This window comes from Patella vulgata, chromosome 1 (assembly GCF_932274485.2).
Source record: "Patella vulgata chromosome 1, xgPatVulg1.2, whole genome shotgun sequence".
In the NCBI taxonomy this organism is placed as follows: Eukaryota; Metazoa; Mollusca; class Gastropoda; family Patellidae; genus Patella; species Patella vulgata.
The window spans coordinates 91,711,114-91,722,305 of NC_065879.2; the positions used below are offsets into that span (position 1 = coordinate 91,711,114).

An 11,192-nucleotide genomic window follows, 5' to 3' on the forward strand; every position below is an offset into this window, starting at 1 on the left:
AAATAAATGCTCCCAAAATTATCTGCTTAATTAGCTTTATCCTTCAGCTTGGGTCTATTGATCTTGGCCACTCAACCCCTTAACGTAGACCAAAATTTTCCCCCTAAAACTCGGCGAGTCGGCGATATGGGAATTAACCGTATATACACTTGTCGTATTAGAACGTAATGCACTACATACCAATAGTGGGAGGGGGTCTAGTGTTTTATTACGGTGTATACACAGTGTATTAATGTGTATACACTTGTCTCATTACAATGTAATGCACTACATATACTGGAGGGGGTCTAGTGTTTTAATACACTGTATACACTTGTCGCATTACAGCTTACTGTACTAAATATATATACGAGGAATAGGAAGAATACAAGTGAGGAATTCGGCGATTTCAAATGTGCATTTATTTCAATATTCTGTACAGAACATGTCTTCATAATAATAATAATAATAATAGAATATGACTCGATATCAGTATTGGTAATTTCTATTTCATAGATATTTAATACAGAATTTAAGAACAATCCATTTACGTCAGAATTCTGTATTTAGGACAACTGACTGTATAGAACATAATAATAATAACAATAGTGCACGACTAGATATCGGTGTTCGTAATCAGTATTCGTATTGTCATACAGAATATCAGAATCGAATACACCAACTGATAACAGGTATAAAACAATTATAGAATTAAACAACATTTTTTAAAAAATCAGTTTTGGTTAGCTGCACTGGATCCAAGTAGTAAAGTAAAAGCAGTGGCAGCAACTACAGCTCCTATTTTAGATAAAAAACCATAATCCTGTAAAAAACAAGTTATAATAAATATAGAGACCAAGACTAACTATCAACACCTGCTATCCATAGATATGGGAAAGGTTTGTCTAAAGTTTTGTTTAGCTGCGCTGGATCCAAGTAGTAAAGTAAAAGCAGTGGCAGTAGCCACAGCTCCGATTTTAGATAACAAACCATAACCCTGAAAAACACGAGTTATAATAAATATAGAGAAAGGTCAGTCTGACTGTTAAAGGGACTATCCCGATTAAAACAGAGTCTCAAAAATATAAAGTCCGAGTTCGTATGAAATTTAAGCGCCAAAATAATGAGGAATGATGTATTCACCTTGTCTCAAAATTTCAGCTCAAAATATTGTGTTGTTTGGACGTGAACGTCAAAAATGCTTATCCAGACACGTAACCCTTTTAAGATTTCTGATAATCTATCGCCGTTCCTTTAGAGGTCTATACAGTGAATGACCCATGTGCCGTACTGGATAACGAAAGGTAAATTTCACCTACACATTGTTTTTATAAAAGAAAAGTCCGGTTTTATCCAGACACCGCCTAATACAGCTTGGGACACCGGTCTCCATTTCCATATGAAGAATGACGGGTGTGAGTTGTTTGAAAACACAAATATTGAATTAGTTACGGGATTTTAAGGTGTTTTAACACAAAATTAAGCAGTTTTAATCTCCAAAATATTATCGGGATTGGCCCTTTAACAAACTCCTGAGGCAATGGCTGATAGCTTTACCTGTTCTCCATAGATATATGAAAGTTTACACTATACACAAGCAAACACATTTCCTTCAGATTTAAATATTATTCATTTTGTAAGAACTAAATCTGCCGATTGCAGGTCTTTATTTTGGCCCCAAATGTTATATAAATTATTAATTAGATATGTATTCACATGACAAGCGCAGAATCAACTCTTTAGATCATCGCGTGTTCGCGATTTTCAGTGCATGTTTATTTTCTGTGAGTGGCATTAAGCAATTGACATGTAATAAACACAAAAACATAATTTGGAACAGAATTACTATTTATCGTCAATATAACCCTCAACGAAACGTTGCTTTAATTAAAATAGTAATTGTGTTCCATATTATTTTTTGTGTTTATTATCTTGTTTAGTATTATCATAATTTCTATAGTAACAAAGATACTTGACGATTGAGATTATATTTTGAACCCTTCGAAGCCGGATCATGGCGAATAATTTGACTGCGATTTTTTATATATTCATTTTTCATAATCTATTTTTGATTTGATCCAGTATAGCATGGACGGTCAACTCTTTATCTAACTAAACCTTCCATAATTCATCTTAAAAAAAGATATAATTACCTCGGATGGTACATCTTCTAACCAATTCAATGTGGATTCAGCACATCTTTCTATACTGCGAACTTTAGGTGAAGATGTGTCGGAAAAGGGATTAACGGGATCAAGTACATACGTTGTTTTAGGGAAGAAACTTGACCTAAACGGATGCAAAGAAACACATATAATTCAATTTTAGCATACAAATCCTACGGGAAGACATGCCATACCACACTATATAGCTCTAGATTGGTATGGGCACTGGGTGTAAAAGCTGAACAAATAACTTTGTTAAAATAATTCAGCTTACCAATTATCCGTGTTATAGATCCCAGGTATTGTGATCTGTAGTTGTCTATAGGAACTAAACAACTCCATAGCTTTATAAAAACCAGTTTTCATATCGAAGTTAGTTTTACTGTTCAGATATTTGTGGAAAATATATAGCCCCATTACCTCACAACAATACGATGTCATATCTAGCCCATTCGTCTGAAATATTAAAAAAATCATGAAACATTTCATGTATCAATTGGTTTGATATGTGAACGTCTAAACAGGTAACTAAAATGGGATGATATTTAGTGATACTTCAGCACCAGCCGAGTTATATTTCGCCAAACATAATACGAGGCTAACTAAAAAGCACCACAGTCTGGGTTATAAGAAAAAAAAACATTCTGTTCCCTACAGGTATTTGGTATATTTGTGTCGTTAAAACCATGCCACTCATATAAACTCTAGCGAGTTGTAGCAGCCATTGTTACTTATCTTTATATGCCCAATCGGGGCAGAGCAGTAGAAAGTTAAACCACACCCCATCCCATTCCATCTTGTTTCACCCCATTCCATTTCATGCTATTTCTTTCCCATTCCATTTCATTTCATTCAAACCCATTCAATTTCATTCAAACCCAATCCATTTCATTCAAACCCATTCCATCTCATTTCATTTCATTCCATCTCATTTCATTTCATTCCATCTCATTTCATTTCATTTCACTCCATCTCATTTCATTCCATTTCATCCCATTCCATTTCATTTCATTTTATCCCATTCTATTTCATTTCATTTCATCCTATTTCATCCCATCCCCTCCCATTCCATTTCATTCAAACCCATTCGATTCCATTCCATTTCACTTCATCCCATTTAATTCCATTGTATCCCTTCTCATTTAATTTCATTTAATTTCATCCCATCTCATTTAATTTCATTTAATTTCATCCAATTCCATTTCATTTCATCCTATTTCATCCCATCCCATATCATTTCATTTCATTCAAACCCATTCGATTTCATTTCATTTGATTTCATCCCATTCATTTCACCTCATCTCATTTCATTTCACCCCATCTCATTTCATTTCATTTCATCCCACCCCATCCCATTTCATTTCATTCAAACCCGTTCGATTTCATCCCATTCCATTCCATTTCACCCCATTCATTTCACCCCATCTCATTTCATTTCACCCCATCTCATTTCATTTCATTTCATCCCATTTCATTTCATTTCATCCCATTTTATTTCATCCTAGTATATATTACTAGTATATATTATATTAAGTATTTATTATATAAAATATTTGTTATATAAAGTATTTATTATATAAAGTATATATTATATAAGGTATTTATTATATAAAGTATATAATAAAAGTATTTATTATATAAAGTATTTATTATATGACATTTATATAATGTATTTATTAAGCACAATATTATGTAATATCTAAAATATCATATCAAATATTTATTAAAGATACATTATGGGAGATTAGATAACAGCTGACAGTTATCTCTATAATAGTTAAAAATTAGATTATGTAAAGATAATTTGCTGAAATTGGTCCACTATGAACCAAGAATTAAGTTGAGCAGCAAATCGGATCATAATCCAATAAATATCGCAGGCAAGCGCCGACATCGAGAGTTGATTATGGTCTGGATAAGTTAATTAATGTCTAATTAATAATTTAGATAACATTTCAGGCCTAAAGAAAGACCTGCAATAGGCAGATTTAGCTCGTCCATAATGTATTTATTATGCACAGTATTATGCATGTAATATCCAAAATATTATGCATGTAATATCCAAAATATTATATAAAGTATTTATAAAGCACGGTATTATTTAATATTTAAAATATTATAAAGTATTTGCATTACCTTATACCAGTATTTAAGCAAACGAATCAAGTCTTTAACTTTAGGTGGTTTGGGTTGAATCATTGCCAGTTGTTGTTTACAGAAACAAACGGAGTAGTGTTCCCGGACATGAATTGATTTATTTTTCATTTCTCGATAAACTGACTGCATATTCCCACCTGTTGTAATATAAGTAATCTAAATAAACAAAAGATGTCCTCTACCCCCCATTTGTTGTAATGTAAATGAAATGAAATGAAATGGGGTTTAACGTCCAACTGGGCTAATGAAGACGGGCATACGCCATACAGTGTGCTATGGGGGAAATTTTGGCCGGGCAGCAGCGCTACGGCCTACTCTTATATCGAATTCCAACTGCCAAGGGATCTTTTACGTGCACGCCAACGTGTACACGGGACCTCGGTTTTTCGTCCCATCCGATCGACTAGACAGCTGTCATTGTCAGGCCCTCCGTCCTGCATCACTGACAAGGGGAAATCGGGATGAGGTTTCTCGGCCAATGCAGGGATCGAACACCGGACCTCCGGGCTTGCAAGGAATGTCTTATGGACTGTACGGACGACGTAGCTGCTGTGGATGTATGTTTTGTTGTCTGGCAAACTATCTGTAATGTTATCGAAGATATAGAGTTGTGGTATTACATAAATAAATCTAGCGACTGAAAAATTGTAACTCCTAACCACATTTGTGGAATTAGGAATTACGAGTAATTAAGAATTCTGTGTCTTACCATGTCTGGCGACTACATCCATTGCAGGTATAACATCCACTTCGACAGGCTCACTGCTACCCTTGTACTGAACGTATACCATAAACTTGATGAAATATTCGTTATATTTTAGTACACGTATTGAGTCCATCCAGCTTAACAATCCTGGTTTGGGATTACACATATATTTCCTAACATCCCGAATAATTTGTGGTTTATCTGCAATCAAACTCTCAATATTCTTATAACCATTGAAGAAAACTACCATATCAGCATCAGCATCACTCAAAATAGATGTCCCCTTTCCCAACGAACCACTCTACAATCAAATAAAAAAGCTGATTTCTCAAAAGGGTCATGGATCAAATTTTTTAAAATACATAACGTGTATTTTTGGGGCGACTCCGTATAACCACATGTTCCTGAAGCAACGACTGTGAGTTTTACAACATCTGGACGTTGCCTGTTTACTTCACAATTCCCGAACTTATAGCTATGTTATCTACAGACACGTGACCAGTAGCGTCCAATCAGAGGTTGTGACATCGCGACCTCCACGGAAACCTTGCCATTGAATGAACCTTGAACTATGCAACTCGATTATCACAGGTAGACATTTTAGCTTGAAAGCGCGAGACTTGATATTCGCGACGATCGAGGAATCTGATAGGCTCACAAGCTTGGCTTGTACCCAATCGAAATTAGTGCCGACATATGCAGGGTATTATGTGAAGGCCTTGATAAGATGTACGTAGTTAAAGCGAGATCAAGCCTTTTATTGAAGATGGTATAACCACGACTTTAACATGGAATATACAGTATCTAGAAAAGCACAGGATCCGTATTAAAGATATGTTAAAAGACAATGTTGGTGCCAGGCATTATCACATATTTGATAGAACTGGTTAAACATGTTCCAAATATTAATTTATCACAGAGATCATTGCTACGATAGGTGCGTAAACAATGTTTCAAAAATCGGAAGTGACGAACGCAAAAGGACAGCACGGGTTATCCCTCTGTATAACTGACTGAAGTGACGAGTGATAACAGATAAATGAGCGAATTTCTGCTCACTAATAATTCTTAGGAAGACCAAAAGTTGTTATATGAGACTGTGCGAGTATATCTGACAATTCAAAAAAGTAATTGAATGTCACTAGATAAGAGAGCACGAGAAAAATAGAAACAGTCCGTACATTCACGTGTGTTTATTCATTCTATACTTATAAAAACATGGTAATACACGGACTTTTTCTGTTTTTCTTTCATGTTCTCTTATATAGTGACAGTCAAATAAAACAGAGCTGTGTCCCTTTATAAAAATGAACAAAACCCCAATTTGTTAGAGAAAGATTTGCCAGCGATATCACCCTAGGTTGGCGCGAACGTTACGCTCGACTTTAAGTCAAGTGAAGAGACAAAGATTCAGCGACCAGTCGCTACAAACTAGGTAATATCGGGACTAACATATGGTCCAATAATAATTCAATAATTCAGTGGCGCGTAGGGATTTTAAAATAGCGAAAGGGTGCTGTGTGTTATCTCTCTACCGTAGCCTACAAATCGTGTTATGCCAAGTTCCCAGCCAATCTGTTTCACAGAGGATTACGAAAGTCTTTCTAATATCTCTGTAAAAGATGACTATCTTTAACACGTGACGTCTCATCACGCGGCGTCAATCATTGGCTCGATGGCGCGCGCATTGTTTACATAAGACGTTCTAGTTCGGGCAGAATGGAGACTTTTACTCATTTTCATACCCATTTGCACTAAAAAGGAAATAATTTTTACCTACAAATACGTCAAACGCCGTTATTTATTTTTCCAATACATAAAAAAATGTTTTAGAATTAATTTGTCGCAGGAAAAAGTTAATATGTCATCGATGTCATCCCTATCAGTGAGTGTAGCGGCCTAGCGAAAATTCACTGCTGATCAGTGTGGTTCCTAGCATCGCGATTGGCGTTATGAGTGAACTCGTGGTTTAAATGATGGAGTAGCTGTGGGGATCCTAACGGGTCTTATCATATACTGAGGTCAGCCGTATAAATCGTGTTTATCGTACCGAAACGTATATGAACGTATCTTTACGTACGTACCAGATCGTGGACTCAATAGAGACAGACAACCCTATCGTAACGCATCGCGTGATCGGCGCGTCGAATTACCCAATAACACCCAATAACTGCCCAATAACACCCAATAACTCCAAAAGAACACCCAATAACTCCAAAATAACAACCAATAACTACAAAATGTTGACTTTGGAAACACAAAATAACAATTTAGTTGAATTTAAGAAGCATCGCTGCTTTGTGTCCAAATCGGAGTTTCACGCTCACTCGACTGAAGGGAGATAACTCGTATATGTGATTTTTGTTGACAAGAAATTAATAACACCCAATAACTGCCCAATAACACCAAATTGCTGACTTTGGCAATCAACGGCATTAATTAGCTAGACTCGTGATCGGGTGGATGAACAGTTTTAGATATTTGTCTTATTATAAAAATGTTTACCTTGACGACTTCCTGAATACTGTAACCAGGCATCCTGTGTAAATATCGAACTAATTGATCGACCGTTTGATTAACACGATCTTTAAAATCATTTGGTGGCCTGATCTCTCTATCTATAAACTTCTCCAAACTCTCTCCTCGTTCATAACCTCCCAGGTAGCTACTCATCTAAATATAGAAATTCATATCAAATTAATAAGTTTTTCGACAATCTGAATAAAATACAGAGCTCTCCTTCGTTTCATTTTTATACTATCTATGGCCTCCCCAACATTCATATCTGACTGGTTGCAGTGGGAGGGGTGTGTCAGGGGTAATAAGATCTGACTGGTTGTAGTGGAGGGAGGGGGGGGGAAGAGGGAGGGAGGGAGGCTAAGTGTTACGACAATCTGATTAAAATACAGATCTCTCCTTCGTTTCGTTTTTTAAACCTTCGATGGCTTTCATTATTATAAGATCTGACTGGCTGCAGTGAAGGGAAATGAAATGAAATGGGGTTTAACGTCCTACTCATCCTCGGTTACCCAGTGTACTCATTCCGTTCTACTCCACTATACCCTGGGTTAATCTATGGGGAGACACGTTTTCAAGTTATCCGCCCTTGAGGATTGTGCTATTTTTATCGACCAATCCCATAAATTGTTATTTGAAAAGGAAGTTGGCAAAGGTAAGTAACTCTTATCGGACACTGTTAGGATTTGGCCCATTCTAAATGCGTAATTATTAACAACCAATTATATATTATGTTAATGAAGACCAGACGTTCATATAATAATGTAGGGTCATTAGTTTTATTTAGAATCGTTAGTTCGTTCCCGGAATTTTATGTCCACGTGATATCGTAGACAAGTTATTGTGAATCAAATTGCCAAGTATAAGTTCAATAATAATAAACATAACAGAATGACATATTTCAGACAAAGAACGAATAGTAATAATAATAACCAAATTCAAACATATAGATGTTATACATATTTGAAACCAGCGAAACATACTACAGATTTTGATAATACAATTAAATATAAATAAATTATAAATATATACATTATTTACATAAATCATTCAGTAAATGGACATGAATATGGTTATCTACCCTTATAAAAACGAAGGCGAAACGATTGGTTTGTAAACTGTTTTCTGATTGGTTCGTAGACTGTAGCTACATTCTAGGCCAGGGCAGATAATTTGAAATCGTGGAAAGCCTATGGATTAACCCAGGGTATAGTGGAGTAGAACGGAATGAATACACTGGGTAACTGAGGATGCGTCCTACTGTTCTGCTACTAAACTGGGCTAACGAAGACGGGGGTGGGCGTCATACAATCGACTTTTGACAATATTCGGAAATAAACTTGTTCTTTTTATTTATAGTTTTAATCTCACTGGTTGTAGTGGGGTGGTGGGTCGCGTCAGGGGTCATATACTTGTTTTTTGTTGGAATGATGTAGCTCTCAAAATTACATGTTATATTCTACTTTTAAAGCCCAAAACTGTTCAACTAGTCTCTTATGGTCAGCGCGAGTTTAGTTATCAAGCACCTGTTTTATGGAATAATCTACCATTTAGTTTAAGATGTTGTACATCTCTATATTCTTTTAAAAACCAACTTAAAACACATTTATTTAATCAGGCTTTTAACTGACTCTGTATACAATCGTTAACATGTCCATGATCTTGTTGTTTATGTATGATTTACATTGTCACTTTGTAAAGTGCCCCTGAACATTTTATATAAAAGGGTGCACTATAAATATGCTGTAATATTAATAATAATAATAATTCGGATCCAAATATGCACCACAAATCACGATTGACACCCATATCAATAATAAGGTGTACCCCGGATTCAAAGTTTGCTCTATTAAAAGTTAAAGTCAACACAGCGAATCATCACGCTCAAATGACTCGATCCCGAGTGATTACACGGTAGACACGCAGCACGTGCACAATCCGGCGTGTTATAGTAAAATTGTGCTTTTTGATTGTTACAGCAATCGTTTAGAAAATTACGTTCGTTTTGGGGTTTTTTAATTTGCTTTATTATTAAACATACATTATACAAGAGCTCAATCTGGCTATTGTGGGTATTTCTTTAGGCCTGAAATGTTATCTAAATTATTAATTAGACATTAATTAACGTATCCAGACCATAATCAACTCTCGATATCATTAGCCTGCGATATTTACTGGATTGGATAATCGAGACTATGTTTTTTTATCGTACCGACTTAAGTAATGATGATCGAGGCTAGGCGTAAAATTCAATCGCTAAATTCTGGATTCAGAGAGGATCAATGTCACTGAAATTTTCAGCAAATTCCCTTTCCATTTTCTAGTTTTTAACTATTATAGTGAAAACTGCCAGCTATTTATGTAATCTCCCATAATGCATCTTTCACTATACCGTTAGGAGCAGCATTTTTGGTATAGTACAAGATTGCTGGTTAGGCGAGACTAGTATATTTGTAGTTTTTTTTTCCTTATGGTTCTCAAAACAATCGTTGAGTTACGAAATTGGTCTAGCTTTCTTCACTGTTTCGTAGAAAATAGTCTTGATTATCCAGGCATGTCAAACAGCTGGAGAACTGTCACAAACAGATCCACAGAGAATATTTGCTAGGTCGCGACAATCACTGATAAGGATGACATCGATGCGACTTAATGAGCCAAAAATATTAACTTTTTTCCTCCGACAAATTAAATTCTAAAACATTTTTTTATGTATTAGAAAAAATAAATAAAGACGTTTGAAGTATTTGTAGGTAAAAATTATTTCCTATTTTAGTGTAAGTCGAATCAATAACGTCTTATGTAAACAATGCACGCGCCATTGAGCCAATGATAGACGCCGCGTGATATGACGTCATGTGTTGCAGGCAGTCATCTTTTACAGAGATATTAGAAAACTTTCGTAATACTCTGTGAAACAGATTGGAACGGTCAGTGCAATGGTTCAGCGCGACTAATTTCAAGCCAAGGGCACGTAACCTATAGCCCGTTCGGACAATTATTTTTAAACCAGTTCATAATCGCTGGGGTTTTTAAGACAGCATTCGTGTTGCGTTCACACGTACTATACGCCAAACCAGTTTAACTATTCTCACTTCTTCGGTCGGAGGTTAGAGTTAACTACGCATGGGTAGCTTCATATATTCTTTATTTGGTTCTCGCACGCTTTCGATAACATTGGTACTGTCTGACCCTGTTATTTTCACAGGAATGTAACTTACTGCGTACTGCGCATGCTTAAAGCAAGCTGGAGCAGGGGTTTTTAAGCCAACCCGTTCAGACGACTAAGATGAACCAGTTTAAAATAAAAAGCCTTCTCGAAGACAGGTCGCCAGCTGGGGGTTTTAAACTGGTTTATTTGCCCCGCATTTGCGTTCAGACGCCCAAGTTAAACTGGTTTAACGATCCCTGGTGTTTTTAAACCAGTTCAACTTAAGCGTCTGAACGGGCTACTAGTTTGCACTCAAAAACGCCGGCTTGTCGTTTACCTTTTCAGTTTACATGTATTTACTTGTTAAATACAACCGTTTATTAAATGACTATAAAAATGAGAAATTACGATAATGCGTGTTATATATATATGGTGGTATAATTGTCGAAATATTTCAGTTAAGTATAAAAATACACCATATTGAAAAGTTTCCATGGCACCCGATATTTAAGCTAAATAA

General features: G+C 35.7%; 1 long non-coding RNA gene across 1 annotated transcript; it reads right to left on the bottom strand.

Annotated features, from left to right (window-relative positions):
• Window positions 1-526: 526 nt before the first annotated feature.
• On the bottom strand, window positions 527-4,428 carry LOC126818938 (uncharacterized). Its single transcript, XR_007679419.2, has 4 exons — window positions 4,281-4,428; window positions 2,419-2,600; window positions 2,133-2,268; window positions 527-802 (listed from the first exon to the last, which is right to left on the bottom strand). It is a non-coding gene; the product is annotated as an uncharacterized LOC126818938 (long non-coding RNA).
• Between the last annotated feature and the right edge of the window lie 6,764 nt (window positions 4,429-11,192).